General features: G+C 45.9%; 1 non-coding gene across 5 annotated transcripts; it reads left to right on the plus strand.

Annotated features, from left to right (window-relative positions):
* The first annotated feature begins 6 nt into the window (after window positions 1-6).
* On the plus strand, window positions 7-9,791 carry LOC111774619 (uncharacterized). Of its 5 annotated transcripts, XR_011420771.1 has the most exons (6): window positions 31-114; window positions 1,178-1,393; window positions 1,967-2,156; window positions 2,554-2,652; window positions 8,319-8,406; window positions 8,799-9,791. It is a non-coding gene; the product is annotated as an uncharacterized protein (transcript). The 5 variants fall into 5 exon arrangements; XR_011420770.1 differs by lacking the exon at window positions 1,967-2,156 and having other exon boundaries at window positions 7-114; XR_002809670.2 differs by lacking the exons at window positions 1,178-1,393; window positions 1,967-2,156 and having other exon boundaries at window positions 12-114.
* Window positions 9,792-21,150: the final 11,359 nt, after the last annotated feature.

Consider the following 21,150-nt stretch of genomic DNA (forward strand, 5'->3'; position numbering starts at 1 on the left):
GTGCGCGCAGGCCCCGCCCCTACGCCCGGCCCCGCCCCTCGCTCCCCCTCCTCTGTGGTTCCTGCCGAGCCGGCTGCGGCGGCGATAAGCGGAGACCCCGAGCTGCGGCGTCAGGTGAGTCCGCGGCGGGCCCGGGGCCGGGGTGGGCGAGCTGCCGGGGACGGGCCGGGGGCGGCGGACGCGAGGGGCGATGCGGGGTCCGAGGGTGCGGGCGTCTCCATCGGGGACCCCCATTCGCCACCCACGGCGCCCCCACCGGGTTCCCCGCCGCCCTCGGCCTTGCTGGGGCCGGCAGGCCTCGGACCGTTAGCTGGCGTGGAGTCGCCACCCTTAGACCCCAGAGTTCCAGGCAAGCGGCTTCGGGGGTGGGGTCGTTTCTGCCCTGAGAGGCTCGCGGGGCCCGTGATGAGGGGTGGTCTGGGGCCGGCTCTGCAGCAGGGGGCGCCAGGATCCTAGAGGATGCTGCCACCCTGAATCAATCGAGGAGGCTCTAAAGTTCTCCAGAACCAACTAGAACCCCTGCGATATTTTCAGGGATGCGAATGCCACAGGTCTGGGTTGGGTAAGATGCAGCCTCAGGATGGGAGACCCCACCTCTAGCGCTCCAGACCCCCTTAGTGGGTGGAGCCCCCATGCCGCGCGCTTGGAAAGGCTCCCCGCCCTCAGGGTCTCCAGTCTCCCACCCGTGCCCCGCCAGCCAGACGAGGGTGCCCCCTGCACCCAGCTTCTCTGTGCACTGCTCCCGTTAAATTCCCTGGGGAGGAAAAAAAAAAAGCAAACAAATTCTCCGGGGAGGAAAGACCTGGAGTCTAATTAGCGTTTAGGCTTCTCGTTGAGAAATCGTTTATCGTATTCTTCCGGGCCAGCGTGGATGGAGGGAGAGAAGGCGCCGAGGGTTTGGGCAGGTGGGATCCAGGGAGAGCACTGAGCAGTTGGGGGCACATCCACGTTTGGTTGAGGCCCCCCCTGCACAGGTTGTTGGCTTCCCCTCTCAGACCAACAAGGGGGGGGGGGTCGGATTTAACCATCTGACTCAGACCCCCTGGAGGGGAGACAGGCTGTGCCTCTCCTGATGCTCCTGGGCCCCCGCACTATTGCTGGGTTCCCGAGGCCTGGACCCTGACTGTTGGTCTGTGTCACCCGCTCTCCCACCCCAGGCGTGCCCTCTTCTGTGCAGGTGCTGGCTGGGCCCTGGCCCTCAGGCTCCTGCGCGCATGGCCCTGCCGGCCCTCTGCTGCCCCCTGCGGCCCTGCAGGGAAAGCTGCCCGTCCGGGCCTGGCTGACCCCCTCTCTGTGCAGTGGCTCAAGTGGACTCAATGGCCAGGTTCTTGGTGGGGCTCAAGGTCATTCCCCAGGCATTGGCCTGTGCTGAGGTGACTGACTCCAGCCCCAGGTGAGATGTCTGCCCTGCTGCAGGCCACATGCCCTGCCCATGGCCTGACCCCACTCCGGTTGTCAGCGCCCACCTAGAAGCAGAGTAGAAATGCACAGTATCCCCTCCAGACAGCAGGGCAGCCAGGGCTCCATGGGGCCCAAGAAGTCTTGGTTTACAATCCAGACCTGTGACTGCCTTTGGGCAGACTCACGCGCCGTAACTGCTCTTATCACACTTGTCACACACAGACACAGGCCTAGTTCTGGATTGTGTGGTGGCACAGCAGGATGACTCACGGTAGCTTTAAGAACACTTTCTCAGACTCACACACTCACACAGAGGCACACAGGCCTTTGTGCTCCCACAGGTGGCACCCGAGGCCCCAGTTGGGTGCGGGTGGAAAAGAGGTCCCTCGATCACTGGAGGTCACACCCATGGATGAAGGAGGGTGAGCGTGTACCCTGCCTGTGTGCGCTGGTGTGCCCAAAGTACACGATGGACACACAGATCCTGTGCTCAGACGTCTACACCAGGGACACCGTGGGTGTGCCGTGTGTCTCCTGGGTGCTCATCGCTCTCTCTCCCCAGCAGTCTGGCCTCCACTCTGCCTTCAGGGGTGCTTCATATAGTTCTTCCTGGCACCTCCCGGGATGTGACTCTGGGCCCCGTGGCCATCAGGTCCCTCCTGGTCTCCTTCTACACCTTCCATGACCCCCCCTGTGCTGTGCTGCTGGCCTTCCTGTGGGGCTGCATGCAGTTGGCCATGGGCTCCTGGGCTTGGGTGAGACTCTTTTCCTGCTGAGGTGGGGGCTGTGTTTCTGCTCTTCCTGGGGCCCCGAGGCGCCTGCCTCCTGCGGCTGCCCCTGCCCTCAGTATTTCCTTCTTTATATTCCGAGGGCTGTCCCTGTGTGGGGGGGGGGGGCGGTGGGGGGGGTCGTGCCCACAGCCCTAAGCCCTACCCCGTTCTGCTTAAAGGCCAGGACACTTGGAGAAGTGCCCAGGCCCTCAGACCCTGGACTCCCTTTCCTGCTCTCCAAACCAGCCCACACAGGGCATGTCACACCCTCAGCCCTTAACCCCAATCCCACCCACAACCCCTCTCCCAGCCCATGTCCACCCCTGTCCTCTGGGACTGGGCAGAGCTGTGACCAACTTGGTATTTCCTCTTGGCTGGCCAGGGTTCCTGCTGAAACCCTGCCCCACCATCTCCGGCCCCGTCAGTCATTAAAGGTCTCACCTCTGCTGCTACCGTCACCATCGGCCTTGGGCAGATCAAGGTAGGCTCACCACTTGGCACCAGGGCAACCTGCTGGGTAGAGGACCAAGGCTGGGTCCTGGTATGTGTGGGTTAGTCCTGCGATTCCAGAGCGCGAAGCACACGGTGCTCACATGGGCCTCCATGAATAAAATGACCCCTTTCGGGAGATGTTGGGGGAGGGTCAGAGTCTGCCACAGGTCGTTTGGGGCACTAGTAGTGAAAGCCCCGACTCCTGGTTGAGTTTTCCCCCAGTGCTTCTGCTGCCTCTACACAACACAGCCTGCAGCCTCCACAGATCCTGAGCGTCCTGCCAAAATTTCCACAAGCAAATGAATCCCCATGCTCATTCAGCTGGGTGATTTCATTTTTAGATATTTTTCCAATTTCTGTTGAATATATTTCAAATGCCATGCTTCTTTATGTTTCTATTTAAACCTCGATAAGAAGCACTAGATCACGGCAATCCATCATCCGAGGCCGTCACTGATTCTCCTTTCCCAGGCTTTGACGTTCCTGGGGGGCAGGAGCTGTTGTGGCCCCGACCATGGCCACCCAGCGCTGTTGTTGGTATAAAGTAGCTCGGGTGGGTGTGCAGAATGGACGCAAGCTGCTTTCTACTAATGAAGTTGTGGGGCTCTGGTGGCAGACTCAGGGCCACCCCCTGCCTCGTGACTTGCTGTCCCCACCGGGCCTTTCCAAGGCCTGGTTCCCACGGCCAAGCTCTGCTCCAGGCTGGCCCGTGACGGTCTTCCTTGATGGCGGGCAGGGGGCAGATCAAGGACAGGAGGAGACGTGTGTGTGAGAATCAAGTTCTGACACGTCTTCCCTCTCTCTCTGTGCTGGGACTGGGGCCACACTCTCCCTGTGCTTATTTCTCACCACACCCCCGGGAGGCAGCTTTACCATCGTCTCCATTTAGAGAGGAGGAAACCCCTTAGAAAGGTGGGGTGAGTGCGATTTCTATATAATGTGCACACACATGTCAGGGGAAGCTTGGCAAATGCGGTTTCATGGGATGGTCTGTCCTCTATTCTGGAACAACATCCTTCCTTTTTAGGGTCAAGACTGTTCCTTGATAGAATCATAATGCGGGTAGAGGCAGCTTCCTTATGCATATGTACTTGGTGACCCTACACCCTCAAAGTCATTGAACCTTGACTAGGTCAGGACAGCCATCTGAGAGCCCCTAGGCTGGGGTGGGTGGGCGTCCTCCTGACCTGCCAGGACAGAAGGGGAGGCGGAGGTTGGAGGTGTCTCCTGGCTAAGCAGCCGAGACTTCTGTGGCACCAGCACCTCAGGCCCCTTGGCCCTGGTGGGCGGCGTGAGCCCAGGGCAGTGTATTGTGGTCGGTGATGGTTGTGTGAACTGAAGGGGACAAAGATTGGCATCAAGGACAGGGGCACACCTTTGTGACAAATCGGAATGTCTTTGTATTTGTGTTTGATCGCTCGTGGAAGGTACTTTAAAGCCTGTTGGATTTTAATAGCCTGCTGGTCGTGCTGACCCACATTCATGTCTGTTATCTTATATAGAGTTTGGGATTAGATTCAGGGTCAACACAGAGCCTTTTAAGAACACTCTTGGATTCTTTTCAGTTGTATCCTGAAGGCACCTGTCACTTCTGGAATCCACTCCAACCACGAGGAGGAGAGTCTCTCCAACGCCTATGATATGGACTCTTCAGGAGTTTTTAGTTTTAAAAGTGGGAATCTGGAAGACTCAGTTCTTCATGACTCCAAAATATTTATTTCTTAATATTTTAGCTTTTCACAAACTGATGCTTTTGAGAGAGATGTTGTTATTGGGCTGTTTGACTTCTGAGGCCATCTCTGGGGGTGGGGCAGTAATAAACCGGGGTCCACTTTCACATTCAGGTGCAGATCCGTGTGACCCAAACTCTTACACTGCTTTCCATTTGATGACTTCCCCGTGTTCCCCTCCCCCTCGGGCTGATGATTCTTTCCTGACACTTGTGAATATGTGTTTTTAAACCTTAGATGCCTTAAAAAAAATTAAAACATGGAAATCCTCGTGAATATTTCAAGATTTCCTGGTACCTTGAACATTAACTAATAGAATTCCTCTGGGTTTCGTTGCCCTAGTTCGGGTCCTTTCAAGTGAGTGAACAAGATTCCATGCTCCCTTCTGGGGGTTACTGTCTATGTTGACGATGCACAGCGCAGTCTTTTAATCGTCGTAACAGCTTTAGTGAGATATGGTTCACGCACAATACAAGTCACATTGTGTGGCCATCTGCTTTCATTTCTTTTGGGTGTGTACCTGGGAGTGGAATTTTGGGTCCTATGGTGACTCTCTGTTTCACTATTTGAATACCCGGAAGCATTTTTTCCAAAGTGCCTGCACCATTTTACACTCCTGCCAGCAGTGTGTGGGGGTTCCAGTTTCTTCATATCCTCACCAACACTTACCGTCTGTCTTTTTGCTTCTAGCCATGCTGCGGGTGCGAAATGATATCTCACTGTGGTTTTGAGTGGTACTTCTCTGGTGGCTAATGATGCTGGGCATGTTTTCATGCTTAATGGTCATTTGTATATCTTCTTTGGAGAAGTGTCTCTTCAGCTCATTGGTCATTTTTAAATTGGACTATTTGGCTTTTTATAACTGAGTTGCCACAGTCCTTTGTATATTCTAGACATGTTTCTTATCAGATATACGAGTTGCAAGTTTTTATCTATATTGTGGATTGTCTTTTCACATTTTTTTTTAAAGATTTTATTTTTCCTTTTTCTCCCCAAAGCCCCCCAGTGCATAGTTGTGTATTTTTAGTTGTGGGTCCTTGTAGTTGTGGCATGTGGGGCGCCGCCTCAGCATGGCTTGATGAGCGGTGCTGTGTCTGCGCCCAGGATTCAAACAGGCGAAACTCTGGGCCACTGAAGCGGAGCGCGCAAGCTTAACCACTCGGCCACGGGGCCAGCCCCTCTTTTCACATTCTTAATGGTGTCTTTTGAATCCCAAAAGTTCTGCATTTTGATGATGGCTAATTTACGCACAATAGAGTTTTACAAGTTGGAAATGATTTAGACATTAAATCATATTCTCATTCATATCTTGGTTATATAAGTTAAAAGCCAACTGTGAAAGGGTCAGGGAAAGATTCACATTAGTTCAAGATTTGCTAGAGATCCAACAGAACTCATCAGGGAAGATATCAAATATCAAGTATTTCTTTATTATCCGTTTAGTGTTCATGGGATCAGTATTTATATAGTTCCTCTCTTATTTCTGATACTAGTAATTTGTGTTTCTCTCTCTTTTTCTGATTATCCTGGCTACAGGTTTCTCCATTTTTAAAATCTTTTTTTAAGAACTAGTTTTAGGGGACCGGCCCGGTGGCACAGCGGTTAAGTTCACACGTTCCGCTTCTCTGTGGCCTGGGTTTCACCGGTTCGGGTCCCAGGTGCGGACATGGCACCGCTTGGCAAAAGCCATGCTGTGTGGTAGGTGTCCCACACATAAAGTACAGGAAGATGGGCACTGGCTCATGGCCAGTCTTCTCAGCGAAAAGAGGAAGATTGGCAGCAGATGTTAGCTCAGGGCTAAAAAACAAAACAAAACAAAACCAGAGAAGGCAAAAATAATTTGAAAAGTGCAAGACAAAAAAAGAAAGATCAAAAGCAATTTGTAGAAATCGTTACAAATATGGTAGATATTAATCAAACTATATCAATAATCAGTTTAAATAGGAGTGGTCTAAATACAGCCAGTAAGAGACGGATTTCATCAGACTACATTAAAAAAATAAGAACAAACTACATGCTGTCAACGAGAAGCTCACTTTAATTATAAAGCTACAGCTCGGTTAGAAGTAGACGGAACAAGAAGTCAGGCTAACACAAATCTAAAGAAACACAGAGGAACTGTATTAATTTCAGAAAGCAGATTTCAGAACAAGGAAAATTCTCAGGGACAAAGAGAGGCATTCACATGTTAAAGGGGTCAATTCTACAAGAAGATGTAACAGTCCTTAACATACATGCCTCTAACAACAGAACATCACAGTATGTGGGGAAAAACCAATAAAACTGCAAGGAGAAATAGACAAATCCACTGTCACAGTGGATGGACCCAGAAATGGACAAATCCACCCCCACAGCACTAAGCACTGCTCTGTCAGTAACTGACGGACGCAGGAGGCGGAACATCAGTAAGGACGAACTGAACGGTGTCATCCATCAACTGGTTCTGATAAACGTTTATCAAACACTGCACCCAACAAAAGCAGAATGCCCAGGCTTCAAAAGCTCACATGAAACATTCACTGAATAGAACATATTCCAGGTAAAAAAAAAATCACACTGCAACAAATTTAAAACAAAAGAAATCATATACAGTAAGTTCTCAGGCCAAAAAGGACTTCAAAGTTTGAAACAAAAATGGAAAGATAGTTGGAAAATTCCAAGATATTTGCAGATTAAAGAACACATGGATCAAAAACAGGGGTCTCAAGAGAAATTGCAAATATTTTCCACTAAATGAAAATGAATATACAGCTTATCAAAATGTGTGGAATGCAGTGAAAACAGGACCCAGAGGGAAATTTACAGCAGTGAATGCACAGATTAGAGAAAAGAAAGAGCTGAAACAACAAGCTAGAGAAAGAAGAACAAAGGAATCCTAAAGTAAACAGAAGAAGGGAAATAAAAATTACAGCAGAAATTAATGACACTGAAAATGGGAAATCAATAGAGAAATTGATAAAACTAAAACTAGTTTTTTTTTTTTTTTTTGAGGAAGATTAGCCCTGAGCTAACTACTGCCAATCCTCCTCTTTTTGCTGAGGAAGACTGGCCCTGAGCTAATATCCATGCCCATCTGTCCTGGAGACAGCGAGGCCTCCTTGGAGGGAGATGGAGGCGTCTCTTCCTGGTCACCGTTACAGAATGTGAGGGCTGCAGAGGGGGCCTGGAGATCCTGGACCCGCCCCTCATTGCAGAGCTGAAGCGGTCGAGGCTCTGGGACGGGACCATAGGGACGAGGATAGAATCGAGTTCTGGGGTCAGCCTTCTGTCAACAAAAATAATCCATAGCCAATCTATAAATGAAAATTTGGGAGAGTTTATTCTGAGCTAAAATCTGAGGACCATGGCCCGGGGCCTTTCTTTCCAAGGAAAGAAAGGGCACCAAAGAAGTGGGGTGCACAGAGTGGTTATATACCCCCAAACAGGATGTTTCACGTATGCTTGAAATGTCCCTTTTACAATAGTTGTGAGACTACTCTGTCAGCACAGTGATTGATGGAAACAGCAGGTAGGTCTGCTGTCTCAGTGAACACAGCAGGGTGGCAGGTCTGCTGTCTCGAGCTGGGTGGTCACAGATGAGCTGGGTGGTCAAATGTGAGTGCAGCAATCAGTTCCTAGCCTAAGGAAAGATGCTTATCCCTAGGGAAATGCCAATGTGGGGGGAAGTTGCACGTTTATCTTAAGGCCATTTGTTCTTGCCATAGGAAATGTTTTAAAGCAGATAGACAATGCGTGTTCAACGGCCACAGTCAGGCCCTTTTGGAAAAAACAAAGTCAGGCCGAATTATGTTTATACAAAATGGCTTCCTCATATTCTCCAATATATCCTACTGCTTGCCATTTTTATTTGTCACTTCGTAATCCCAGGAGCAGCGGGGGCCCGAGTTCTAACCTCCACTCTGACGCTATCCTTTCTCTTCCCAAGGCCACCCCATCACCGTCACCGCCCTTGTGCACGCGGAAGCCTGTCTTACAGACTCTGAGGATTAGGACCAGGGACCAGCCGTCTGCATGTAATTTATCTCCTACTTCTGCTGCTTTTATTCCATTTATTTCCCATCCTTCAGCTCCTCTTTGTAGCCCTTTGAATTCCCTCTTTTGACGGTTCTCCTCCTGAAGGACCTGGTCTCGTCCAGGCACTTGAGGTCCTTGGGTCTCAGAGTCTGACTGTCCGCAGCCCTCCTCTCCCACTTTCTTGGCATCGCCCTGGCTCTGACCACGGGCTGCACATTGAACCGTGTTGAGAAGCCCTGACTGGCTCGGGCAGGGAGCTGGGCTGGGAGTCAGAAGAGCTGGGTCCCCTGTTTGGGGCCCCCGTGAAGCCTGGCTCTGCCCTGGGCACCCCACATGGTGTCCTCCTGCCCTGGGTGGCCCTGGACACACATGATTGTTTTCTGCCTTACAGCTATCAAGGTTATGCAGTTTTTCTTAAAAGAGATCATTCTACTAGGAATCTGACTTCAGACATCCTCTTGTCCTGGAGTCAAGAGAACGAATCAAGGAAGGAAAAGGGGCTGAAAGAGAACGAGAAGAGGAAATGTGAGTGTGGCGAGCGGAAGAAGAAGAGCCAACGGCAGATAAGCGCACTTCAAGGGAACCAGAAACCCCGAGGAGAGCGCTGGTGTGGCCGCTGGCGCACGCGGCCGTGCAGGGACAGAGATGATGGTTAAGGTCCTGCTGGCAGGTGAAGGCTGTCCCGACAACATGCCCAGGAAGTGGAGACCCGGTCCGTGGACGGCCCTGAGTTTGCTAGGCTGAGCCCTCCACTGGCTCCGGAATTTGGAGGAGAGGGCTGGAGGTGCTCACAGGGCCGCCACGTGCCTGACCCCAGGAGGTGCAGGTCACACCGTGTTCTTTGTGAAAGGTATCCCTGCAGGGGCTCCACATGCTCGTCTTGCAGGACCCAGTCCTGCCCTCCCGACCCTCTCAAGGTGAACAGGAGCACCTCAGCTAGTCCAAGTGATGAGACAGTGTGGGGAGGCCTGACTGACCCCCCCCTCCATACCTCCCCCCCGAATTCAGGCCTCCTGGGACAAGCATGAAGGGGACAGAGGCTCCATCTCACACGGCAGGGGCAGGACCGCTTACTCGGCCCAGCTCTGCATCCCTGCGGGCGCTTAGTAGTCCCCGCATCAAGCAGGCCACCCTGCAGGGTCCAAACCCGGCTGGAGCTGCCCGACCCCTGGGGTCCCTCACGGCACCGGTTCCCAGGCTGAGGTTCTAGAGACTTTCCATAGACACAAAAAAATCAAACAGAACACCACAATTTGAAGGAAATTCAATGCAATGCTAACTTGTGATATGTTAAAGAATGAAGATTATAAATTACTTACATTTCCTTTATTTTCCAATTTTGTTAATAAATAAAACAAATATAACTTGTATTATACTTTAAAAAGCAGTGTCTTCTGGGATCTTTTCTTGCTGGAATATACTAGCACCATACAATTTATGATCTTATTATTAAAGTATAATCATTTTCTTTTATTTGAAAGGCACAGGCAAAGTTTGGTGGGGGTGTTAGAAAGAAAAAGGATTTTTAGGGGCAAAGGGCTGAGCTCCAGGTCTGGCCCATTTTCACTGTGCAGGTCTCAGGACGGGTCCTGCTGAGTGTGGGTGGAGGGCCGGGGTCCCCACGCCCATCCTGGTCGTCAGACCTCCTGCTCCTCACAGGGCCCAGCGGGAGGGACTCAGTTTTCATCCCGGAGTTACTCACAACATTTTTCCCAGGTGGCGCCTTGCACAGAGGAGCTGGCCTGACATCCCCTGGGACAGCAGGAAAGCTGTCCTTGCCCACTATTCTGGGTGGTTCTGGACTTTAAGAGTCTCCTGTGTTGGACAGATCCTGTGTGGCAATATCTCGCTTAGCCTGGTCCAAACTCCCACCTCCTGTCCCCGAATGTGCGTCAGGAACCCAAGACGGGAGCGCGGAGCCCACCTGCTCTGCCCCCAGGCTCTGCTCAAGGTCAGGCCAGCAGCGCCTGCGGAGTTAAAGCTCCACACTCAGCCCCCTGGCCCGGTGTCTCCCTGGCTTGACTGACAGCGACTCTTTCAATTATGTGAGAGGATATCGCGCATCTCCAGTGTTCCTATGTGACCGTGAAATACAGGTTCCTCACTGTGGGAAATAGGACTTTCAAATCTCTTCTTAAATAACATCTGATTGTTGCAATTTTTGCATTTGAAAGTCCTTAGAATTCTGAAATTCTAACGAATATCTGCGGACCTGAAGGAAAACTGAGTTCACTCTATCCGTGGGGCAAGATCATGATTGAGAAATGAGGATCAATAAATGACTAAAAAATCCTGTCTTTCAGTCGACCATCTGTGCAGGGAGAGAACCACAGTGGGGTGCAGCAATGTGTGCAGAAAGTCAGAGAGAGAAGGAGCGGTGAGAACACTGAACTCGAGAACAGCGCTGGCCTTTAGACAACAGCATTCCGTGTCGACAGCACCCACGGGGTCAGTGTGAACCGTGGTAAGCAGGTGCAGTGGACTCTTAGGAAAAAGCTCCGTGATCTAATGCTGGTGAAAAGTAATCGAACCTGAAGAGGGGGTCGTGGGCACCTCAATTTGTAGCCAAATCAGACAGGAGTTGTGGGTAATGTGGGGACCCACTGCTGTGCCTGGCATCTGAAGTGGGATGGAAGCAGTCTTGTGGGACAGGGCTCTTAACCTGTGGGCTCCGACGCTGTCTCCGGGTAGACAGTGTCAGAATCGAGTTAAACCGTAGGACGCCCAGCTGGTGTCACAGAGAATTGCTTCGTGGGGGGAAAACCTCCTACATTTGTTGACTAGAAGTGTCAGCAGTGACGCGTCCCCTGTGAGGAGTAAAGGAGACACACGGCAGAGAAACGCAGGAGGGGGAAAGACTGAGTTTCTCTAACACAAATTGCATTTTCAGAAATGTCGTATTCGAGTAATTCATAAATCTCAAGAACGTTGCCCATCACCAACAATTATATATTTTTTCTTGGCTTTTAGACAAAATCAGACATGTACATTTAATTTCATTAATATTACTCCATACATATTTGTAAAAATTCCTGTTTAATCTGTAAACTACACAATGGTAGGGAAAACTGTCATTTTAATTTGACTTTGATACTTTCTGAAGACCCAAAACTTTCAGCTTTATTAATACTCACCCTTCACTAATACCTGAAATAAATACCCACTCATTTTGGCTCAACAACTTAGAATATGTGGGTCCAGGCTGACGGATACGCAACCTATCGGCTGGAATCATGTGGAATCAAGGGAACTGAGATGGGAGTTGGCCGTGCCCTATGCCCATCCTAGGAGATAGATTCTTCACTTCTTGTTGCCATCGTGATTTACCGCACAGTGAAATATAAAAATGTAGGTGTATCAAAAATCATGAAGCTTATTTTAAGTATTTTTGAGATTGATAATATGGGAAGGTCATAATGCAAGTTCATAAATCGTACATCTTTTTAAAGTCCTTATTAATGAACCTTCAGTGAAATTTGGATATTTTTCAAATATAAAAAGCTCAAATGGGTTTTAGTTTTTGAGTGACTGCTGCAGACGTAATTAACCAGGTTTGATTAACAAAGAAAGAATAAAAGCGCTGCAGGCCATCTCACAGCTGCCCGCTAGGTGGCGCCATGTCACAGGATCCGAAGTGCCCCCTCCTCCGGGTCCTGACGCGGGCCTCCGCCTCCATCCTGCTTCCCGAGATGCGGACCGGAAGGCGAGGACCCGTCTCTCCTGCGCCTGCTCAGTTCACTAAACATTTCTGTCTCTTGACAACTAGGGATATGCTGACTGCCTGCTCCTCACAAGATTATGACAAATCATAGCAGTTTAAATTCACAGGTAATTGTTCAGTGTTGTTCTTCTGGAAACCTTTAACCCTGAATATGGCAAAACTCCACTACGCCCAACACCCAGATCAGTGTTCCTTCCTGTAGGAACCTTTCCTTTCTCCCCAAACCAGTTCTTCATGCTGCTCTCCAGGACCATTTATAAACATCTCTGACGGACTCTGTAACCATTTTTGTTGGGATTGGTGTGGTCTTAAATCTTTAATGAGACAAACTTAGTAGAGAGCTGGGTCTGTGGCCTTGATTTTGGACATGAAATACAAAGAATACCCAGCAAAAAGACAACAAAGAATTACTATTGCATTGACATACAATTTAATTTAATAATTTGAAATCAATCCAGTTTCCTTTATATTTTCTCCAGACTTTCTTCTTCCCTACACTTTCCTGCTTCTCTAAACTCAAAAATACAATATATGAGTTCAACAGCAGACTAGAGGAAGCAGAAGAAAAGATCCATGAACTCAAAGACAGGACACGGGAACCCATCCATCCAGAGCAGCAAAAAGAAAAGAAGAATGAAACAGAGTGAAGATAGCTTAAGGAACTTACAGGACAACATCAAGCAGAGCAATATTTGCATTCTAGGGGTCTTAGAGGAGAATAGAGAGAGAAAGGAGTAGAAAACTTATTTGAAGAAATAATGGCTGAAAACTTTGCTAACCTGGGGGAGGAAAGAGACATCCAGATCCAGAAGTCCAGAGAGTCCCAAATAAGATGAACCCAGAGAGACCCACACCAAGACACATTACAACTAAAGTGTCAAAAGTTTAAAGACAAGAAGAGAATCTTAAAAGCAGCAAGAGAAAAATAACCTGGTATTACAAGGGAACCCCCATAAGACTAATAGCAGATTTTTCAGCAGAAACTTTGCAGGCCAGAAGGGAGTGGCATGATATATTCAAAGTGTTGGGGGAAAAAAACACTAACAACCAAGAATGATCTACCAGCAAAGTTGTCCTTCAGAAATGAAGGGGAAATAAAGAGTTTTCCAGACAAGAAAATGCTAAAGGATTTCATCACCACTAGAACAACTTTATAAGAACTGTTAAAGGGACTTCTTTAAGCTGAAATAAAAGTGTTAGTGTTAGCTTCAAAAATATAATCAATACACTAAGAAAGGAGAGAACACAAAGTCATGTGGTATGCTCAATTAATACAAGAGAAGGTGATAAAAGAGAGGAAGACAAAAAAGAAACATAGATCAATTGCAAAAAGTAGACAATACAGGGGCTGGCCCGCTGGTGCAGTGGTTAAGTTCGCACGTTCTGTTTCAGCAGCCAGGGTTTGCCAGTTCGGATCCTGGGTGCAGACCTACACATCACTTATCAAGCCATGCTGTGACAGGTGTCCCACATATAAAGTAGAGGAAGATGGGCATAGATGTTAGCTCAGGGCCAATCTTCTTCAGCAAAAAGAGGATTGGCAGCAGATGTTAGCTCAGGGCTAATCTTCCTCTGGGAAAAATAAAAGTAGAAAACACAACACACATGGTAGATATTAATCCAACAATATAGATGATAATTTAAATGTGAGTAGTCTTAATATACCATTAATAGACAGAGACTGGCAAAGTTGATTAAAAAAAAAACAAGAACCAACTATATGTTGTCTACAAGAAACCCACTTTAGATATAAAGACACAAATAGATGAAAAGTAAAGAAATGGAGAGGAGTATACCATGCTAATATTTATGAAAAGAAAGCTGGATTAGCTATATCAATCTCAGACAAAGCAGATTTCAGAATACGGAAAGATATCAAGGATAAAGAGGGCATTACATAATACTACAAGGGTTAATTCTCCAAGAAAATGTCATAATATTTAACATGTATGCACCGAACAACAGAGCATCAAAATATCAGAGGCAAAAACAGCATTACAAGGATAAACAGACGAATCCACTATTATAGCTGGAAATTTCAACACTACTCTATTAGTAATTAATGGATCCAGCAGCAGCAGATCAGCAAGGAAATACTTGCACTGAACAGTGCTATCAATCAGATGGATCTAACTGACACGTACTGCATACTTCATCCAACAACAGCTCAATGCCTGTTCTCAATGTCACATGGAATGTTCCTCAAGTTATTGGTGACATTGTGGGCCATAAAACATACCTCAACAAATTTAAAAGAATAGATTTCATACAAAATATATTCTCAGGCTACTATGGAATTAAACTAGATATCACAACAAAAACATAGTAGAAAAATCCCAAAATACTTGTAGATTAAACAATACCTTTCAAAATAAAATGGGTCAAAAAGGGAGTCTCAAGAGAAAATTTTAAAATATTTTGAACCACATGAAATGAAAGTATAATTTGTCAAAATGTATGGGAAGACTGTCCTTAAGAGGGAAATTTATAGCATTGAATGCAACATATTAGAAAGTAAGAAAGACATAAAATCCATAACTTAAGCTTCCACCTTAGAAAACTAGACAAAGAAGAGTAACATAACATCAAGTAAGCAAGAGAAAAGAAAGAAATTATTGCAGAAATCACTAAAACTGAAAATGAAAAATCAAAAGAGAAAATCAGTGAAATCAAAGCTGGTTCTTTGTAAAAAACAAGCAAGTTGATAAACCTCTAGACAAGCTAACCATGAAAAAAAGAGAGAGAGAGAGAAAACATAAATTACTAACATCAGAAATGAAAGAGGAGTCGTCACTACTGACTCCCTGGACATTAGAGGGCTAATAAAGGAATATTTTGAACAATTCTATACTCACAAATTTGATAAATAAGATGAACTGAGCCGTTCCTCGAAAGGCACAAACTACCAGAATGCACAGCAGGAGACACATAATCTGACTAGGATTAAGTCCACTAAGTAAACTGAATCAGTTATTACTAATTTCCCAAAAAGAAAGCACCAGGCCCAAAGAGTTTCACTGGTGAATTCCACCAAATTCTTACACAGCAAAACATGGTTTTACCGCACCAGCAATCATGCTTCTAGGTATTTACCCAGTTGAGCTGAAAAATTACATCCACACAAAAGCCTTCCCAGGAAATTTTACAGCACATTTATTGATAGTCGCCAAAAACTGGAAGCAGCCAAGATGTCCTTCAATGGAGGAATAGACTAAAAAAAAAAATTTTAAACTGTGGTATAATCACACAATGGATTAATGTCCAGTGATTACTTCTTTTAAAAAACAGAGCTATCAAGCCACGGAAGAACCTTAAATATGTATAGCTAAGTGAAACAAGGCAGTCTGAAAAATCTACATGCTCCGTGATTCCGAATATATCACATTCTGGGAGAGGCAAAAATACGGAGACAGTAAAAAGATCAGCGGTGGCCAGTGGTTCCAGAGACGGGAGAGAGGCGTTAACAGGGAGAGTACAGAACACCATTAGGGCAGTGACGCTGCAGTGCTGAATACAAGACTTCATGTATTTGTCAAGAGCCATAGAAATGTGTAACGCAAAGAGTGAACCTTAATGTAAACTGTGGACTTCAGTAATAATACATCAATGTTGGTTCATTAACAGTCACAAACGCACCACACTAATGTAAGATGTTAACAACAGGGGAAATCATAGGTAAATAATGGGAGGGGGAGAGGAGGCAGTAAATGAGAACTTTCTCTATTTATCCGCTCAATTTTTATGTTAATTTAAAAATGTTTTAAATACTACAGTCTATTAATTAAGAAATAATCCGGCAGCCTTGTTTCAGCAAGAGAACTGTTTCTGCTAGTGTTCAGCAATCAGCTAATACCCAAACATTAGCTTGAGACATTGTTTACTACTAAACGTAAACCAAACCCGCGTTGTATACGCATCCTTACTTCTATGGTCATAGCACTACTGATTACTTAGTAAATTAAAATTTCCACACATGGCAAAAAAAAGAACATGGTTTAGCATTTTTATAGTTTTCTGTCACATAAGTTACACTGAATAAACTTCAATCATTATTCTTGAAATCTACTTGGTGGTTTAATTTCCACAGTACCTTCAGCTGACTTGTTTTTAGGGTGCACCTTGGGATGTGGTAGGATATCCATTTTTCTGATCTGCTGCTTGGGGTGAGATGAATATCTTCTTAAATGAGGAACCAGTTTTCTTTTGGTATTCATCAGGTTAAGATCCTGGGAAACGCATTCACAATAAAAAGAGCTGTTGACATCTTGCTGATGGAAGACCATAGGGAAATTAGTAATAATTTATTCAAAGTTCAAACTTTTGATCCCATTATTGATCAGCTGCCTAGTGGAGCCACCTGAATCGAAGTCAGGCTTCAGGAAGATCTTGCGGTTTGGTGTGTGCTTAAAACAGACAGATTGCTTGGGCAAATGCCTTTTTTCAGATGAGACAATACAGGAAGGCAGCACAGTATAGTGACTGAGAGCACGGGGCTGGTGTCTGATGACTGGGTTCGAATCCCACTAAAAGCCACATGAACTTGGGAAGGCTATATAACCACTCTGTGCCTCAGTTCTCTGCACTGTCCTATGAAAACTTTAATAGAACCTACTTTTTAGTATTATGGTATAAGGCCTCTATAAGTGTTCAATTGTTAAATGTCTAGACGAATAAGTTAGAAACTTGGTAGGGTTGCCTCTAGAGAGGAGACTAGATGGCCATAGGAGAGGGGAAGGTGGAAGGTTAGTTTTCATCCTTTACACGGGAAGGATGCTTTACAGCTCATGGAGAATATCTGTTATCGTCTCCTGTGATCCCCAATTTAGCCCCGTGAGGTGGGCAGAGCAGGGGCTGTAACTCACCTTATGTAGTTCACAGCATTGAAATTTAGAGATTTTAAGAGGCTTGTCCAGAGGCACAACACTGATGCATCATGATTCTTGGACAGGAATGTATTTGGTTCTGTGAGGACAGAGATCTCTAAACACCTGAGACCTCCAGATAGTGCCCTGTACATGAATCAGGAGCTCCCCTCACTCTCTTTCTCAAAATATCCTGCCCCAAGGTTTCTGCAGAAGACAGTTGACGCCCAGGAAGAGGTGCCTGAGACGAGATAAGGCCCCAAACCTTGACCCAGCCTCCTGCCTCTAGGTTTCAATCGCTGACTCAAAATACAATCCAGTTTCCTCAAAAGGAAACCCCTTTGAAAGACTAGGAGAAGTCCAACAGGAGCCATCCTTCCCCACCGTCTTCACACCAACAGCTCTCTCACATTGAGCCTCGCTGATGACCAGTTGACAACCCTGAGTGACCAGTGGCCTGCATGACAGACAAGCTGGCTCAGAACTCAGGACATTCCAAATCAACTGTCACCTGATGGCTCTGCCAAGACTTAACTTCCCTCCAACAGACCAACCCTGGATGAGCAGTTAATATGAATTAACTGGGAAAGTGGCCATCTGGGTTGGTGCTTTGGTGGTTTAATGAATTAAGTCTGTGACCCTCAATGGCTGACTGACTATTGATCTGTGCACCTGTCTGAGCAGCCTGGACTAATGCCTGGCTGAGAATGGGCAGTGGCTGCACCTTCCCTGCTCATTCCTTCCTCACCAAAATCCAGTCTCTACTCAACAAACTCCTCACCCATTCCTAGATCCTTCAGTGGCAGGGGACGGAGTCCCGTCTCCTCTTAGAGGGACCCCTCCATGGTCACAGCCTGGACACCTCACCCCAGGACCCTCCCTGAGGATCACCAGCCCCTCCTCCCCTCAGTTGCCAAATGTTCATTCCATTAACTCAATGGTCTTGTCCCTTGTTACCACTCTCCCCGGCAGCACCCAGACACCCAGTGATCTTGTCCACATCAATCCATGGAATTCCTATCATGAAATCTCAGTTTAGTTCCTTTCTAAATCTCTGGATTTAGACTGCTCACGTTTGGTTTCGGATTTTGACATCTACATTCAGGAGAGCTGACCTGTAATCTTCTTTTCCTGTAATGTCTATGCTGGAGTGGTATCAAGAGTCTCCTGATCTGAATGGCTGTTATTAAAAAGACAAGAAATAACAAGTGTTGGAGAGGATGTGGAGAAAAGGGAACCCTCATACACTGCTGGTGGGAATGTAAATTGGTGCAGCCACTATGGAAAACAGTATGGAGATTCCTCAAAAAATTAAAAATAGAAATATCATATATTCCACACTCCTGGATATTTATCTGAAGAACATGAAAACACTAATTTGAGAAGATATATGCACCTCTATGCTCATCGCAGCATTATTCACAATAGCCAAGACTTGGAAGCAACCTAAGTGGCCCATCAATGGATGAATGGCTAAACAAGATGTGGTATATACAGTCACGCATTGCTTAACCACAGGGATACATTCTGAGAAATAAGTTATTAGGCGATTTCATTGTGCAAACATCACAGAATGTGCTTACGCAAACCTAGATGGTGTAGCCTACTACACACCTAGGCTGTATGGTAATCCCATGGGACCACCGTCGTATATGCGGTCCATTGTTGACTGAAACGTTGTAATGCAGCTCATGATTGTATATACAATGGAATACTACTAGCCATAAAGAGGTGAAATTTTCCCACTTGCAACACCGTGGGTGGACCCTGAGGGTATGATGCTAAGCAAAATAAGTCAGACAGAGAAAGACAATTACACTATGATTTGACTCATATGTGGAAGATAAACAAACAAACACATAGATATGGGGAACAGATTGGTGATTACCAGAGGGAAAGGAGGTTGAGGGAGCGCCAAAGGGGTAAAGGGGCACATGTGTGTGGTGAAGGATGGCAACTAGACTTTTGGTGGGGAACGCGATGCAGGCTGTACAAAAGTCAAAATACAATGATGCACACCTGAAATTTATCTTATAAACCAGTGTTGCCTCAACTAAAGAAAAACAAAAGATTCTCCTGATCTGATGAAAGCGCTGTGGGTGTGTTCCCTCTGTATCTGTTCTCTGGAAAAGTGTGTTCAAGATTGGCACTATTTCTATCTTAAATATTCGGAAGAATTCAAAGGAAGACACCAGGGCCAGAAGTTTGCTTTGTGAGAAAAATCTTCTTGGTATTTCTCGTTTTTTATTTGATGGCTGCTTTACATATTACACAGCGCACAGACATTAAGTATACAGCTTTATGGCTTCTTATAAACATGTGTATTGCCAACATCCAAATCAATATATAGAATTTCAGAAACACCTAGCAGCATTGTTTTTTCTGCTTCCCAATCAGCAACTCTCAACAGGTACCCACCCACCATTCTAACCAAGATTACTATGTTTTAGATTTCTCTGTTTTCAACATTAAATAAATGGAAACAGACAGTATGAACAACTCCTTTGTATCTGGCTGAATATTATGTCTGAATATTATTTGAATTCACCTATGTTGCTGTGAGAAGGAAAAGTCTATTTTGCATTGCTGTCTCAGTATATAACATTGAAAATATATGGCACAATAAGCTTACTTCCTCTACATTTTATGTACACTGTGTCATTTCCCATGGTGGTTACTTGGAATGATGGGCAATGCACGATTCTGTATAGGCCTCCAGGTGGGCATAAGCATGTATCAGTCATGTGTCTTGGATGCATGTGGCAGGGGTGGGATTGCTGTGTCATGAGTACAGATAACTGTAACACACACTGGAAAGCCACTCACCAAAGTGGCTGAAACCATGTATATTCCCCCAGCAACACAAGAGAGTTCCAGTTCCTCCACATCCTCACCAATCCTTGGTTTTGTTAACCCTGGGACCATGTCCATTCTGGTGGGTGTAGGAGTGAGACGTTGAGGTTTTCATATGCGTTTTACTGATCACTAGTGAGGTTGAGTGCGTTTTCATATGCCAGAGCGCACTGAACTCACAGAGGCTTCTATGATTTGTGGTATAGAAAAGAGGAGCGCGGTGGATTATCCATCCATCTCAGAGAACTTCCACCCTTCTAAGTTTCCATCTGACCTAAAGGAGAGCCATGACCCTGCTTTACGGGTGACTCACATTACTAAGAGGAGATGTATATCCTCATTCTCAGAAAAAAAAAAAAAACCCACCATATCCCTCAGAAGACCCCCAAAATTCTTACAGAACTAGATCATCCAGATTTCAACCACAGCCTTCATTATTTTATGAACTTTGACCTATTACAATCTGACATGGTTCTATCTGCTGTGACAAGGCTTTAGCCTCTTTTAGAAGAGATTATAGCACTTGATTCCGTTGGTCTATCTATATGTTTATTTTTATGCCAGTCCTATATTGTTTTGTTTACTACAGCTTTATGGTATCGTTTGAAATCAGGAAGTGTGATGCCTCCAGCTTCGTTCTTCTGTCTCAGGGTCGCTTTGACTATTTGGAGTCTTTTATGGTTCCATACAAATTTTAGCATTTTTTTTTTCTATTTCTGTGGGAAAATGCCATTGGAATTTCATTAGAGATTACACTGAATCTATAGTGGCTTTGGGCAGTATGGACATTTTAACAATATTAATTCTTCCAATATGTGGCCTTGGGATATATTTCCATTTATTTACGTCTTTTTCAATTTCTTTCATGCCTATCTTGTAATTTTCAGTGTACAGATCTTTTACCTCCTTGGTTAAATTTACCCCTACGAATTTCTTTGATGCTGTTGTAAATGGAATGGTTTTCTTTATTTCTCTTAGAAGAAAACAGGGATAAATTTTCGTGACCATGACCTCGACATAATAAAGGGCATATATGACAAGCCCTCAGCTAGCATCATCCTCCACAGTGAAAGGTTGAAAGCTTTCCCTCTAAGATCAGGAACAAGACAAGGGCACCCACTCTCACCACTGCTTTTCAACATAGTACTAGAAGTTAAAGCCAGAGCAATTAAACAGGAAAAAAGAAATAGAAGGCATCCAAATTGATAAAGAAGTAAAATTGTCTCTGTTTGCTGATGATAAGATTTTGCATATAGAAAATCCTAAAGAGCCCACCAAAAAACTGTTATTACTATTAAAAGAATTCA

Source organism: Equus caballus, chromosome 8, assembly GCF_041296265.1.
Source record: "Equus caballus isolate H_3958 breed thoroughbred chromosome 8, TB-T2T, whole genome shotgun sequence".
Taxonomy (NCBI): domain Eukaryota; kingdom Metazoa; phylum Chordata; class Mammalia; order Perissodactyla; family Equidae; genus Equus; species Equus caballus.